Source organism: Bubalus kerabau, chromosome 16, assembly GCF_029407905.1.
Source record: "Bubalus kerabau isolate K-KA32 ecotype Philippines breed swamp buffalo chromosome 16, PCC_UOA_SB_1v2, whole genome shotgun sequence".
NCBI classification, from domain to species: domain Eukaryota; kingdom Metazoa; phylum Chordata; class Mammalia; order Artiodactyla; family Bovidae; genus Bubalus; species Bubalus kerabau.
In genome coordinates, this window is record NC_073639.1 from 63,773,283 (window position 1) to 63,789,328 (window position 16,046).

The 16,046-nt window shown below is 45.7% G+C and overlaps 1 long non-coding RNA gene across 1 annotated transcript in view; it reads left to right on the plus strand.

Annotated features, from left to right (window-relative positions):
• Positions 1-5,768: 5,768 nt before the first annotated feature.
• The window catches only part of LOC129629967 (uncharacterized), a 29,870-nt gene continuing 19,592 nt past the window's right edge, over positions 5,769-16,046 (plus strand). Inside the window, exons 1-2 of the long non-coding RNA XR_008703439.1 lie at positions 5,769-5,857; positions 15,104-15,191. This is a non-coding gene — a long non-coding RNA (uncharacterized LOC129629967). The remainder of the gene's footprint in view (positions 5,858-15,103; positions 15,192-16,046) is intronic.

The window sequence follows — 16,046 nt, forward strand, 5'->3', positions numbered from 1 at the left end:
TTTTAAATTATTTTTTCTTCTTTTTACTTTTTTAAAAAACATTTATTATTTTATTTTATTTTTGGCCATGCCACATGGCATGCGGGACCTTAGTTGCCCAACCAGGGATTGAACCCACTCCCTTGCAGTGGAAGTGCAGGGTCTTAACCTCTGCACCACCAGCAAAGTCCACACTTTAAGATCTTGAACCTTCTTTCATTGGTGGTGGTGGTGGTGGTTTAATCGCTAAGTCGTGTCCAACTCTTGAGACCCCATGGACTGTAGCCTGCCAGGCTCTTCCATCCATGGGATTCTCCAGACAAGAATATTGGAGTGGGTTGCCATTTCCTTCTCTGGGGGATCTTCCCAACCCAGGAATCGAACCTGGCTCTCCTGCACTGCAGACAGATTCTTTACCAACTGAACTACTGGGAAGCCCTACTCATATTGGTAAAGACCCTTTCCCCCCACCCCTCGCTACCAACATCCACATCCTTTCAGATCCATCGTCAGTTCTCATTGCCTCATCTTAATCAAACCTCTCAGCATTTGTTCCAGTTGATCACTTTTTCCTTTCTTCATTTAGTTTCTGAATGTTTGCCCTTTCCTAGTTTTCTCTTTCTCCACAAGAAAAATAAAAAAGACCCTTTTTTCCGAGTAAAGCCACACTCATGGCTTGTGAGAGGGTTAGGATGTGGATGTATCTTTCTAGAGGTCCACCTTTCAACCTTCTACTACCCATATAGCAAATATTAAATAAAGGGAATCACTGAAACCTTAGGCGAGTAAAGAGGAATTCTGTTGAAAAGAAGGCAAAGACCATGGGTTAGAATTTATCCCCTCCCCTTGGCAGTTAGCCCCAGGCCTAAAACCCTGGAGGCTTCATAAATGGCTGCCTTTTGAGGGCTAGGGCAGCCCAACAGAAATGGCAGAAGCTTCAGCAGCCCTGGTTTAAATACAGACTCTCTCAGTTTCTAGTTCTGGTTTCATGTAAATCATTTTGCTTCTTTGAGTTTCAGTCCTCTGCAGAATGGGACTGATTCTAATGCTTGCCTGGCGAGGTGAATGAGGAGAGTAGAAAAGTATGCGTTCTATGAGTCACAGTCGTTCCTACATTCATCCATGCATATTTAGGGGGCTTGTATTTTTTTCTAATTTATTTCACAGGGCTTTATTGAGCACCTGCCATGTTCTGGCCATTACCCAAGATGATGGGAATATAGCCATGAAGACCACCCATTTCTGCCTTGATGGTGTTTGCATTCTCGTGAGAGAGAACGAACAAAAACAATAAATATATACAAACACATGAATTTTTTGAAAGATCAGCCCAGAGAGTGATGAGGACTATAAAGAAAAATTTTCAAACATGATGTGTGGGATGGGGTGGGGCGGGGGGCGGTTGCAAAGAGGAGTCAGTTGAAACAGAGTGATCAGGAAGGCCTTCTACAAGATGATGGAAGTTAGCCTGCATGATGAGAAGCAGCACATCAAAGAGGAGAGGGAGTGGTGGTCTACGCAGTTGGACCCGGGAGTACAGAGGTCTGGTGGCCTTGATGATGGATGCATTGAATTGTTGATGACACTTAAAACCTTGTCTAATACTGTCTTTTTAGTAGTAGTGGTTATTAAAGCAATAGCCTCTCCTCCCAATGTGGTGGTCATTCACAAATTTGTTAAGCAAATATATTGGAATCTCTGTATTTCCTGGTCCCCCAGTACCTGAGTGGGGCATATGAAGGGGGGAAGAGGAGATTTCCCTGTCCACTTCTGGACAGATTTGATTAACTGTTTGGCACCCTCCAGAGCTCTCTGACTTTAGGAGGGGGACTGACAATTTTGAAGATGGTGGCTAATTCATTATCCTACTATAAGTGACTACCAGAAATGGAGCCAAGGTGGCTTGGGTCCTGCTGATCCAAGATCCATATGTCAAGTGAAGTGAAAGTAGTGTGTGAGAATAATCTCTAGTTGTTTTCAGTCACTGAGATTCTGAGGTGGTTTGTTACTGCAACATAATCTAACCTACAAATCACTGCAGATGGTGACTGCAGCCATGAAATTAAAAGACACTTGCTCCTTGGATGAAAAGTAGTGACCAACCTATACAGCATATTAAAAAGCAGAGACATTACTTTGCTAACAGTGTTCCATCTAGTCAAAGCTATAGTTTTTCCAGTGGTCAGGTATGGATGTGTGAGTTGGACCATAAAGAAGGCTGAGTGCCCAAGAATTGATGCTTTTGAACTGTGGTGCTGGAGAAGACTCTTGAGAGTCCTTTGCACTGCAAGGAGATCAAACCAGTCAATCCTGAAGGAAATCAATTGTGAATATTCATTGGAAGGACTGATGATGAAGGTGTACCTCCAGTACTTTGGCCACCTGATGTGAAGAGCTGACTCATTGGAAAAGACCCTAATGCTGGGAAAGATTGAAGGTAGGAGGAGAGGGGGATGACAGAGAATGAGATGGCTAGATGGCATCACCGACTCGATGTACATGAGATTGAGCAAGCTCCTGGAGATGGTGAAGGACAGGGAAGCCTGGCAGGCTGTGGTCCATGGGGTCACAAAGAGTGATACACGACTGAGCGACTGAGCAACAACAGCACCCCTGACTGATGTACTCTCTTTTGCTGAGTACAACCTTACATCTTCCCACTGTAGTCCCTCTACCTCTACCCCTACTGGGTGAGAACACAACACTTGGCTCAACCCCACGCTGCTGACTGCACAGAAAGGTTCTCGCACCTCTTTCATATGGGGCTGCAGGGAACCCAGAGGAGTTGTATGGGCAGCAGCAGCTCAAAGGAAACAGGAGATTCCCAGGAGAAGCAGCTGCCCCCTTTAGCTCCCACTGGCTGGATATGGCCTCACCAAGGGCGTGGGCTCTGCAGTTCCTCCTACTCCCTCCCCCAAATTCATGAATCCTCTAGACACACCCTTCATGGGCTTAGGCAATCCCACCATTGCCAACAAGCCTGAGCGCTACAGCCAGCAGGTCTTATCCCTGGACTGTGCAAGGCACCTCCAGGGTATTAGCGTATTCATCTCTGGGATGGGAATAGATTACAAGCGCATCTGGTGATGGGAATGAAATATGGAGCGAGTTTGGAGCGGCACCTTTCATCCTTCCAAACCAGACGTCTGCACGGCAAATGCTCCCAGGAGCCAGGCACCTAACCAAAATGAGTGAAGTGGGCCATGTGGGGCCAGCAGCAACATGGAGCATGTATGCCTCTTCTAAGGGTCACCACGGCTTGGGTCACTGCTGCCAAACTTCCCAGTTCTTAGATCTCTGAGCCAGAAATATCTGGTTACAAATGCCCTTCACTGCTTCCCTTGTAGCTCCATTGGTAAAGAAACTGCCTGCAATGCAGGAGACCTGGGTTTGATCTCTGGGTTGGGAAGATCCCCTGGAGAAGGAAATGACAACGCACTCCAGTATTCTTGCCTGGAGAATTCGTGGACAGAGGAGCCTGGGAGGCTACAGTCCAGGGGGTTGCAAGAGTTGGACATGGCTTAGCGACTACACCACCACCACCAAAAACTGCATCAACATTGTGGTTCTCACTGGGGCCATTTGCCAGATATTTCTGGAGGTGGCCGTGCCCGGGAACAAGATGGATGTGCCCTTGAAGTTGGGCACGGTCATGTGACTCACTGTGGCCAATGAAATCTCCCATGACTGCCGGGTGGAAACTGTAAAAGCCAGTACAGCATCCCCTCCAGATTCTTCTCATTGCCTCAGTTACAATGGGAGCACTTGAGTGCTGAGAACTCGGCCTCAGTTCTTGAGTTACTATAATAAACCAGCAAAGGAACCACCACTGACCCCACCACAGGCAGAAACACAATGAACATGTTAGAAGAGCAAGTAGTAAATGTTATTTTGCTCCGAAAACGTGGGGGCTATTTGTTGCTGCAGTATAATCAAACTTACCATGACTGATGCAAACACCAGACGGATGACACAAAGCAAGTCTGTGGCCATTGCTCTGATTTGCAGTTTTGGATGAATTGTTTTTCTCCTCTTTTTCTCTTTCCTCGCTTCAAACGTTTCCTTGTGTCATAAGCGCTCTTCATTTGGCACATCCAACAAACATTTTCTACAAGGGAAAGCTGCTCTGACATACCACAGTAGCAACGGCAATAAAACCGTAATTGTGAGATAGTGGGGGTTGTCCTCAGACAACTAGCCCAACCAGAGACGTGCAACCTTTTTGGTCCACCAGGCAGAGGCAATGCAGACCTCAAAGCAGACAGGCTGCAGAAGGTCTCCCAGCCCTGAACCCACTCTTCTAAACCCTGCCATGATTTCTTAGAGATTTCTTACAGGTCAGAAGACTCTGATCTATAAGAAGCATACTAACCCTCAGACCTCAAAATGATGCCTTGTGACGTTTTGCATAACACAGCCTCCAGGCAAACCAGTTTCCTTTGAAATCAGGCTAACTTGATTTTATTCCCTGCTTAGCTACTTATTCGATATGGGACTTTACTCCTCAAGTTTCTGTTGAACAGGGTCAAGCACACCTCCAGTATGGCAGAGTTGTAATGAAGATCAAGCATAACATAGGGCAAGCACCCAGAGGAACAGCCCATAGTTGGTGCTTAGTTAATGGCAACCTTTGGGGAGACAGAGATATGGACAAAGTGAAGCAAAAGGGATATTCGGCATAACTTTAGAAGTTACGACTCTGTGGATATGGAGGGTTAAGCCTCTGGGTTCTGGAGTGTGGCTGCCTGTGTTAAAATCCTCTCATGCCAACTGGGCAACTGTGAGCAAGATACTTCACCTCTCTGGGCCTCAGTTTTCTCATCTGTGAAATAGGAATGATAATAACATTTGATTTCCTAGGGTTGCTTGAGTTAAGTGCCATGGCACGTAATAAAGATAAACTACACATGCGACCTTTATGTCCTTATTATGTAAAAAGCTGACAGCAGCATTTCAAATCCAGGTTGGAGAGCGGCCAGTGTGGTCTTGGGTGAAACCTCACTTCCCCGGGCTTCTGCAAAGAAGCCTCCTCCAGGCTGGCCCTCTGGAATTCACCTTTTGAAACAAGCACTTTATAATGTCCCACAAGGCTTCATTGTTTTCCCCTCAGCAGGGAACCCGTGTTCCTTCTGCACGCGTGCACTCGACTTTGAAACATTTGGTTGCAGTCGCTCGCAGGCTTTTCTTCCCTGGGACAGCGTGGCAAGACTGCCTGGGAAACCCGATCTCCCCAACCCTCAGTTCTAATCGTGTTGTTTCTTAGACTCAGGCTCCCCTGTAAATCATTTTTAATGACACTTTGAGAAGAAAGACGTCGCAAAGCAAATCTTACACGACGTTCTCATCACCAACGGCATTTAATATCCTAAATCATATGCTTTATGGCGTTGCATCACGGGCCTCAGGCGAATGAAGGCAGTCTATTATTTTTTGCTTCTGGTGCACCTCTTGTGTGCCTGAGGGTCACTCACTTTAGGGAATTCCTGGCGGTTATGCTTAGGGGATTTGTTTTGGGGGAAGTTAGGATGGTCGCACGGTCTAGCAGGAATCTGGGGGGACTTTTTTACACAATGAGGTGGCCTGTGTGGTGGTATCCAGAGCTGGTAATATGAGAAAGTTATGAGAATATAAGCCAGGCCTGATCTGGGGTTCCTCGCCATTCACCTGAGGGGCCCCTTCCCTTCCAGGGAAGTCGATATGGTGAAAATCAAACCAAAGCGACAGCAAATAAAAACAGGCCCTACCCCGCCTCTCCCCAAACCCCAGCCAGACTGGGGAAGAAATGTGAACATCTATGCTCCAATTCACTTCCATCTGACAAATATTCATCTGGATGTTTCAGTGTGCCTACGATGTGCCTGGATGAGAACACACAGAGGTCAGTACCGTGCTCCTTAGTGTGTGCGTGTTAGTCCCTCAGTCGTGTCTGAGTCTCTGTGACCCCCTGGACTGAGCCCAGCAGGTCCTCTGTCCATGGGATCTCCCAGGCGAGAGGACTGGAGCAAGTAGTCGTCCCTTCCTTGCCTGTGTGCACAGTCGCTCAGTGTGTCCAACTCTTTGCTGCCCCATGTACTGTAATTCAGCAGGCTCCCCTGTCCATGGGATTTTTCAGGCAAGAAGACTAGAGTGGGTTGCCATTTCCTTCTCCAGCGATCTTCCTGACCCAGGGATCAAACCCGTGTCTCCTGCATTGTCAGGTGTATTACTCCATTCCTTCCTTAGTGTAACACAATCTAATTCACCCATCAGCGTCAAAGCACCTGCAGCATACAGGGAGCTGGACCAAGCTGCTGGCAGAGCGGCTGCCAGGGGACTGTCTCAAGCTACAGCCTTCAGGGAGTCAAACACACACAAATCTGCAAGCGGTGAGATCAGAAGCTCGTGAACATGCCTAGAACAGTGGTACAACATTCATTTGTATGGTTAGCAAATGAATGGCTTGACCAAAGAACCAACAATAGAACAAAGGGCTCCGAATAACCCAAAAGTGCAAGACAAGTGTCTGCTTCCTTCTGACCCTTCCTTTCATTCCCAGACAGGTGCCGTAGGAAGGGGATCTGGCATAACATCTCACCAAACTCACCCACTGTGAGGGCTCATCCATGTCTGCAAGGGGGATGTGTCAGTGTTTCATGATAAGATATCTGGAAGACTTGCCTTCCTCTCCCACCTCTCACTTCCCAGGAATGAACCCACAGGAGGGACCTCTGCATGCCTGGCATGTGTTCACTTGGCCAGGAGGATGTGGCTTAATTCCTGGTCACAGAGTGTACTCTTCCCTCCTGCTCTGATTCTGTGGCTCCTGAAAGAGGGGTCATAAGAATATGGACATTAGCTGGGCTTCTACTATGTGCAGACACAGAGCTCAGGCCTGTGCATGCATCGGCTCTGAGCAATTCCTGTACCACAGAGGGGCTAGGAGCAGAAAATCAGGTGACAAGGGTAGTGGACTCAGCACAGTGCTGGAACCTACTAAATGCTTGGCAAATGGCAGTTTCTTTGTCAGCCTCAGTTACAAGTGAGGAAATGGAGACTCGAAGAAGCAGAGAGAGGGAAGCAGCTATGAATGGAGGCCGGGGAAGTAATAGTATCCAGGACATGTGAATTTCCTGATCAGGGTAAGGAGCTTAGCCTAACACTGGAGCTGGGTAACGTTGGGTAAGTTATTTCACCCCTCTGAGATTCCAGTAGCAACAACAATAATAGATTGAATCATATGAAATTGCCAGTTTTATACTTCAGCAATGTTTGAATGTCAGCAATTTCATAAGCTTCAATTGAATAAAAAAACAACACTCTCATAGTGCTCATATGAAGATCAAAGGATATGTAAAAGCGGAAGACAGCACCCAGTAAATGATGATCCCTCAATACACGGCAGTTAGTTTAGTTACCGTCTCCACAGCTTTCTTGGATAAAAGAAATGAAATCTATTCATATCAGCATCAGAAGCAAGGCCACTACCCTGTTTTCCACCCCTGTGTTATGGGGGCCTCGTCTCCGCCTCCAGGGGTTGGTGATATGGGATCAGCAATTTCCTCTGTCCAGCCACTTGGGTAAATGATTTACCAGCTGCCCTCAAAGCCCCCTTTCCACCACAGGGCAGAGCTCTCCAAGCCCGAGCACCCTCCTTTGAACCAGAACTCTGAAATTGTTGAGGGGAGCCCTCAGGGTTCTTTCTTTTCTTCTTGGGTGAGGGGGACCTGGGGGATGGCGCAGAGGGCAGGTGTGCATTACAGATCCGAGCATAATGAGGGAGAAAGAGGCCATTTCCAGAAGTCTGTGTTAATTAGAACTTGGCTTCCCCGAGGCTGAGTGTCACTCAGAAACATCTTATCTTCATGTTCATCATTATCAGTTTCATTGATGTATCAACAGCAGCAGCTTTAATTTTTCTCATCAGCTACACCTGCTGCTTTTGTTCACTCCTCTCCTTCATCCTCTTCCTCTTCTTCTTTTTCTTCCCCTTCCTTCCCCCCCCCCCTTCTTTTTCTTCTTCTTTTCTATCAGACAGAGCCACTGTACTCAAGACTCCCTTCCACATTCTGTTGCCATCTTCCTTTTCTGGGTCCTCATTCTACTTGGGATTTCTCCTCTCCCCCACCTCCAGAGATTCAGCTATACCCAGAGCTTCAGACCTTCCCTGGTTCTACTGTCCCTTCACCCCTGCATCACAAAATCCTACCTGCCCTGGATCCAGCGGACTCAGTGGCATCCCCTAGATTAGAATCAATTATGGACTAATTAATGGACTTAAACCTCAAAACCTGCAGCTAGGCAGGAATGATTGTAGAGCAGATTGAACCATTATTGGGATCTTCAGCAGGTAGGGGTAAGGGGAAGGGTTGAACAACAGATCCAAATGGAACAGCAGAGAACCCCCTACTGTGCTGTTCTAACAAAACCAAACCAGAGACTACCCCAGAACTTGGGAGCATTTGCCTTGTTCATACCCTTAAGCACCAGCTGCCAACACTCAACAGGGATTGGCTCCCAGAAGTTCCATATATAACGTGGCCATAATTAACTGGATCAGAATTAGCCCAGTGTGGACAAATCAGAGTGCTTTTCCATGAAGCGATGATGATGATGATTGTGTTAGTAATGACGTGATGACGATGATGGTGATGGTGAAGAGGAAGAGACAAAGACTGGTGATGGTGGTGGTGATGAGGTTGGTGAGGATGACTGATATCACTTAGTCTGTCAGCCACTTGGATGATTTACATATATTACACCTTACAGTCCTGTCAGGTAAGGAGGTAAGGAAGTGATGAATAATATTCTCATTATATAGATGAAAAAAGCAAGAAAATTTCCCACATGCACAGAATTGCTAACTGGTGGAGCAGGGAAAGCCACTCAGCCCAGAAAGAATAATGGAAACTAGTGTAAGAAACAGAGATTGAATTCTGTCCAGGGTCCCGGTTCTAGACCTTTCTTCACCCTACTTAAACCTCTGCCCTTGGGTTCTTTGAGACACTCCATTCCCATTTTTCTTAAGCTTCAGTTGATTTCTGTTACTTTCAGTCAGACAAGTGCTTGTAAGTAGAGTCACTGAACTTTGTCTCCAAATAGAGCACATGGTGATTCTGTCAATGTGACTTTGAGCCGGGGCTGGGATTAAGGTGAAACAAATGAGACATCTAGGGCACACATTTAAGGAGGCACTCACTGTCAGGGTCAGGCAGATGAGGGGAGCATTTGCACAGACCTGAGTGTCTCCTTAAATTCTGCAGCCTAGGCGCCTCGCTTCCTTCACTATAAACGCTGCTTAAGCAACTCCCTCTCCTTTTCTGCCGTGGCTTACCCAGCTATAAAATGAAGACATTGAACCCGGGATTACAGACAGCCATATTAGGTGTGATATTCTGATTCTCTGGCAAATGACATACTTGCTACAAATCTCACATCCCACGTCTGTGGCATACATCACTAATCAATAACAGCTTCTTGATGAGCCTGGACATGTCCTCAGAATCCAACTCCATCTAGAGCCATGAGGATCTACTGGTAAATATTTAGAATTGGAAAATAAGAGAAAACTTCTCAAGGACACAAACAGGGTTTTACCTCTCTCTCTGTCAGTCTCCCTCTCTCAATCTCTCTCTCTCTCCTGCACCTGAAATGGTACCTGATACAGATGAAACACTGCATATATTTCCAATTCATACATAAATTCAGCTGAAACTTGAACCAGAACATGCATGGAGAACTACCTACACAGGCAACAGTTACTTCTTATATGAATACTCACACAAATACGGATTTGCCTGTGTGCAGACACACACACACACACACACACACACACACACTTTCATGTACAATGTCACAGCCCATGTGTTCACTGGGGCCAGATTAGGCTCCAAACAATGAAAAGACATGTTCTCTCCAGCTCTCCTAAACTTCAAAATAATCATTTAAAATTAAAATGAGTCTAAGAATCTAAGAAGTTCTGCCACTTGTCACCATAATTCCCTTAACTTTTTTCAATATCAAATAGGGTCATTAAAAAATGAGAGAGGGATTTGGTGTCTATGATTTGCTCATACTCAAACATGCCTTGACACTTGTAGGTGATCTTGTAGCACTGAAAACAATCTCCTGTACATGTGAATATGGACATGTCCACATAGAAACATACACCCCATCACATGTTCACACATGTTCACAGTTTCACCCTTAAACTTGCACCCAGTCTCTATGCTTTGTTCACATACATATGCATATACATGAGCACACACATTCTGAACATGTTTGCACATGTGTCCCCTTGTGCATATGTATGTATGCATTTGGCAAGGCACATGTACTCACAATGCAGAGGATGACATTTGTATCCACCTAAATGTACATGCAAGTTTCCCAGGTGGCTCATTGCTAAAGAATCCGCCTGCCAGTGCAGGAGATGGAAGAGATGTGGGTTTGATCCCTGGGTCAGGAAGATCCCCAGGAGAAGGTAATGGCAACCCACTCCAGTATTTGTGCCTGAGAAATCCCATGGACAGAGAAGCCTGGCGGGCTACAGTCTGTGGGATCGCAAAAGAGTTGGACATGACTTAACAACTAAACAACAACAGATGTACACACACAGACACACATACCCAAGCACGCTCTTCTAGGTCCCCACTCGAGTGTAGCTGTACACGTACATGCACGTGCATGCACATTCACACACACACAGATGCCCATATTGTCATGTGCACACACACACCCATGTTCATACACGCTGACACTGATACATGCAGACACACATTCTCCTACAACCCCCCCCCACACACACACACAACACACACACAGTCTGCCTTCCCTCCAACAGAAGGCCCTCAAGGCTGCTGCTCTGTGGGCCTGTGCTGTCAGGGAGCCTGGTAAGAATCACTGGGGCAGCTCGACAGTGATAACAATTTCCAGAGCCAACAGCAGAGAGCTTAATCCACAGTGAAAAGCTGACAGGGCCGGCGCCTCCGCGTGCTTCCTGCCAGCTCCTACTCACTCAGCCCAGCGTGGGGAGGTGGCAGACTCTCGGAGCCCTCCAGCCATGTCATCTCCTCTCTAATGATGCCAACGTTTTGACAAAGCTGAGCAACACAGCCGGTAGGTGTGAAGTTGGAATTAATTTTCTTTCGGAAGGTCAAGTGCATTAATGAGCTTTCGGCTGGCTGGTATTGTTCTTTTCTTTTTGCAAGAGGAGAGAGAAGAAAAGGAGAAAGGGACACTTAACTGGAGCTGTTTTCTTCTTTCTCTTCTCCTCGCTTCAGGAGTCTTGGCCCCTTTTCCAAAGCCCAATAAGTAGAGCCCTGTGGGCAGACAGATGGGCTCAGACTTGGCCTCCCACAGAACAGTTAATTCCCCTACTGCACTAGGAAAGTCTCAGCCTTAGACCTGCCTTGAGGGACAGGGGATAAGTAAAGAAGAATCAAATATACATCTCAGCCTTTAAGGCATTTGAGTAGATGCAAAGATAGTAAAAATAAATGGGTTTCATTGTATATTCCATTCCTGATTGATTGTAGTGGCTGCCTGGAGCTTTGCGGGGAAAGCAATGAGCACTGGAGCCTCTTCAGGCTCTATGGGCAGGAGGGTCCTGATTGATTAGCGATGTCTGCCTTGGACATCATGTAAGGTGTAGCAGCATAAACAGAGGTATTTTTTTAAAAAGAAATACCAGAGCTATTAAAAAAAAATGCCTAGAATTCAGAGGTATTTAAAAAGCAGAGCTATTAAAAAAAAAAAAAAAACAAAAACAAAAACTAGAATTCAACATATTAAGAATAAATAGGAAATTCATTAAACAAGTATATTTAAAACCTAAGTGGAAAAAAGTCCACCAGAAAACGTAGGGAAGAAGCTACATGTAAACGGAAATTGTAAACTAATTGTAAACTACCAGGAAGGTGACATAAAGATTCTTGTGACCCACATGGGGCTCTGCTAAGCTCTAAAGTATAATTCTCATTTAAAGGATTGCTACTGCCCTCAACCAGTTCCTGCCATGGAAGAACCTGGGCTGTATATTAGCACAGCCACTGAAAAAAATTGTCTGGAAAGAGGCCTGTTTGGGCCTTTGTTGTTGTTGTTGTTGTTTTCATAATATTTTTCAAGATTTATTTTTGATGTGGACCATTTTTAAAATCTTTACTGAATTAGTTGTGATATTGTTTATGTTCTGGTGTTTTGGACATGAGGCATGTGGGATCTTAGCTCCCAGACCAGGGATTGAACCCACACCATTGGAAGTGAAGTTCTAACCATTAGACCACCAGGGAAGTTCCTCGGCCTCTTTTTAAAAATTAAATGGGACTATGGGAGAAAGCTCTGGTAGGGTAATCAGTGTGGTCACTTATCTGTTTTCCCCTCCAGAATTCATACTTGCTAAGGGCAGAGAGGGTGTGTGTGTGTGTTTGTGCAGACTCACTACTCTGCACCTGCGTGCTAACACACACTCATGCCCAATAACCACATATTAAATGAATAGATGAAAGGATCAAATCCAACCCTGACTTCTGTAGAGCCATTCGCAGTGTCCAAATGCTTCCCAGATTCCCGATGACACATCACCGTCTCTTCTTTAATTCTTGGAGATGACGAGTATTCCAGCTCCCGTGATGGGGGCTGAATCTGTCAGGATTCCAGTTTGGGTTCTAGCTCTTCCTAGCCGTGTGACTTTAGGCTAGTCATGTCACTTCTCTGAGTCCTAGTTTCTTCTTTTGTAACATGGGAGTAATAATAGCATCTGCCTCACAAAGCTATTATTGAAAAATTAGGGGAACCTGCAGTTTTTCTTGTAAACCAGGGGAATTTTGAGAGGGAAAGGTTAAACTATAAATAATCGCCCTGGGACATTGAGTATAAGATGTCCCGAGTCACCAGGCTGTCTGGTCACCCCACGCCAACTAACCTCGTCCACAGTGCCTGGCACATAGGGTTCCATACTGTTAGGTGACATCATGAGAAAACCGCAGCCAAATTTCTGCTTTGCTCTCTCTCTCTCTCTTACTCTTCTGCAATGTGGAGTGACAGAAGGAGCTTGGCTTCAAGGTTCTTGGTTCTGTAGCTTCACCTTTAGATATGCACCTGCTCAGAGGAGATGGTAACTGAGGCACACATGAAAGATTAGTAATGATTTTGCTAGGCGACATATATAAAGATGGAGAGAGGAAGCTTTCAGACATAAAATAAAAAGAACAGCTTAAACAAAAGTTTAGTGTCCAGCTCATGGGCTGATGGGTAGGGCCCAGTTGGGAGCAGATCATCAAGGACCACAGATCTAAAAGGTTTGTGAGTCTGAGAAATCAGGTTCAGAAGATGTCATGTGTGGGCTTTGAACACATTTTTTAATCTGTTACATTACCCATAAGAGACCTGCCAAAAGAGGACTGTGAATCAAGACACCAACATGAGAACAACTAATTTTCCTGGGATGACTCTCAAAGTCCAGTGACTCAATGACTAGATCATATTTTAAAATGATGTCGTAAAAATTCCTTTATTAAAAAAGAGGATGGGAGATAGCCACCACCACTCCCTTTTTTATTACCATTATTATAAAATGTCACCAGCCGAGAAGGCAAACTTTAGCAAAACAAGCCTCTAAAGAAAAAAAAGCCTCTTTTCTAATCTGGGAAAAACTCAGTGGGATTTTAACTGAGATAAAGTTCCAGTCTCCCATCTCAGTGACCCTCCAGCAGTTGCTTTGCAAGCATGACATTTGCTCACGTCCATCCTCCGCATTCCGTTCATCTGTTCTTGTCTCCCAAACAGGAGGACACTGACGGGGCAGATCCCCAGCTCAGTCATGATCAGAAACATCTGGGTGCTTCCCAAACCCTGCGCCTTCAGAGCAGGATGCCCCTGGGACCTGTCTGACTTGCTTTCTTCCAGCTCAGAAAGACACCCACCCAGGAATCTGAGATTGCCGTTCATGTAAATTGCACCTCTTCCAGAGGCTTTTAAAAAATTGTTTTGTTTGTTTGGCTGTACCAGACCCCAGTCGCAGCATGCTGGATGTTTTTAGTAGGGGCATGTGGGATCTTTAGTTGCAGCATGCGAACATGAGCCATGTGGGATCTAGTTCCCCAACCAGGGAGAGAACCCAGACCCCCTGCATTGGGAGTGTGGAGTCTTAGCCACTGGACCCCCAGGGAAGTCCCCACACCAGCTTCTTGAAAGACAGCTTCTTGCACCCTGCTTAGCCATGGTTCGAGCTCCCCCTTCTCTCCCTGACAGTTGCAACTTGGAACTCGGAAGAGCTTATGCTGTATTTCATTCCATTCATGGCTCACCAAGGGCAAGTGTTTGATGAGTGTGTACCAAGTTCAGATTCTGTATTGCCAGAGTCCTGTCTCTGTGTTAGACTGACACTGTCTAGGCACTGGGGATGCAGCGGTGAACATGGCAAAACCTTGACCCGGTGGAGTGGACATTCTCACACTAGATATACTTCTCTCATTTATCTCCTTGGTGAGTTCTTCCTGTAAGAACCGAAATCCAGCTCAAAGACCTTGACTCCCCACCCATCCAGTTCATTCCATGACCATTCTCCTTGGGGAAAAGCCAACCCCATTCTTCTTCACCCTTTCTTCCCTGGCCTCTTTCATACTTGCAACATTCTGCCTCCCAGTATTGTGAATAGCCAGTATGCCTGCCCAGTCATTAAAATGGGTAACTTGCTATTGAGAGCAGGCTCTGGGGTCTGATAGCCTGGGTTTGAAGCCTCATTCCTCTACTTCTGTCATGTAAACTTGGGTAATTGACCTAGTTCTCTATGTCTCCAGTTGTTCATCTGTAAATAGGAACCATAACCACACTAACTCCCAGGGTTGCTGTGAGAATTAAAGGAGATAGTTGATAAGTCATGCATTCCGCACAATGTGTGGGCATAGTAAAGGCTCAAAAATGTCAGCTATTTTTAGCCTTTTATTGGTGTTGAGAAAATACTAATTGATTACTGTGACAGATATTTCTCTTATCACTGGTGTGCCTGTAGGCATCTATACTTCCCAGCCTCTTTGCAATTAGAGTCATGTGATTAGTTGCAACCAAACAAATATTGCAAAGATGACATATGTTACTGCAAGGAAACTCCCCTAGATAATACTATATAGTTTATTTTGTCCTGCTGCAGAAACCAAAGAACTCCACATGGTGAACTTCCTTCAACTTGGATCCCTGAGTGACTGCATGGACCCCTGAGCGACTGCAACAGACAGGAAGTATGTGTGAGAAATGAATATTTGTTAATTTAAGACACAGAGGTTAGGGACTTCCCTGGTGGTCCTGTGGTTAAGACTCCACATTCCCAGTGCAGGGGGCATGGGTTTGATCCCTGGTTGGAGAACTAAGATTCCACATGATGCATGGGTAAAAAAGAAAAAGAAAAGATACTATGTGTAAAAATCCAGAAGAACCTAGCATGCTTTAACTAATATAAGTACCAGCTATACTCCAGGCTCTAAGTCAGGCCCAGCAGTCACAGTCTTGAGTCAGAGTCATATTCACGGACTTAAAGGAGCTTGCATTTTGGGGACTGCATATGCTCTTGCTTGAATGAATGAAGAGTGACCATGGATGCTTAAGACCCAACCTGTGGCTGCCTTTATGCCAGATACTCATCACCCTGAAGGCAGACTTTCACTTCCATCCCAGCAGCCCAGTATATGCCTGTGGGCACCTTTTGAAGTGAATGCCAGCTTCTTGGTGATTCTCTCCTTGGAGGAAACATCTTGCCTTCCTTCCAGATATACCCTAGGTGAGGCATCACCTGACCTTGCTCATCAGGTCCAGGGGCAGTCACCAATAAGAGTCTTTCCTGGAAACCAGTAACTGGTGAGCGGCAAGGCATGGCAGCGGTGGCATGGTGGGGTAAAGGTCCATGAGCCTCCGTGAAGACCCCAGAGCTGCCCTTTTCCCTTCCTTTCCTGGATCTTTATTGTCCAGCTATATGCTGACATCCTGAGATACCTCCATGTCATCCTAACAAATGTCCTTTATTTTTCCTTAGCTAGCTGAAATTGATTTATGTAGTTTTTGACCAAAGGACCTTGAAAGTAAAAGTTGCCCTGTCATAT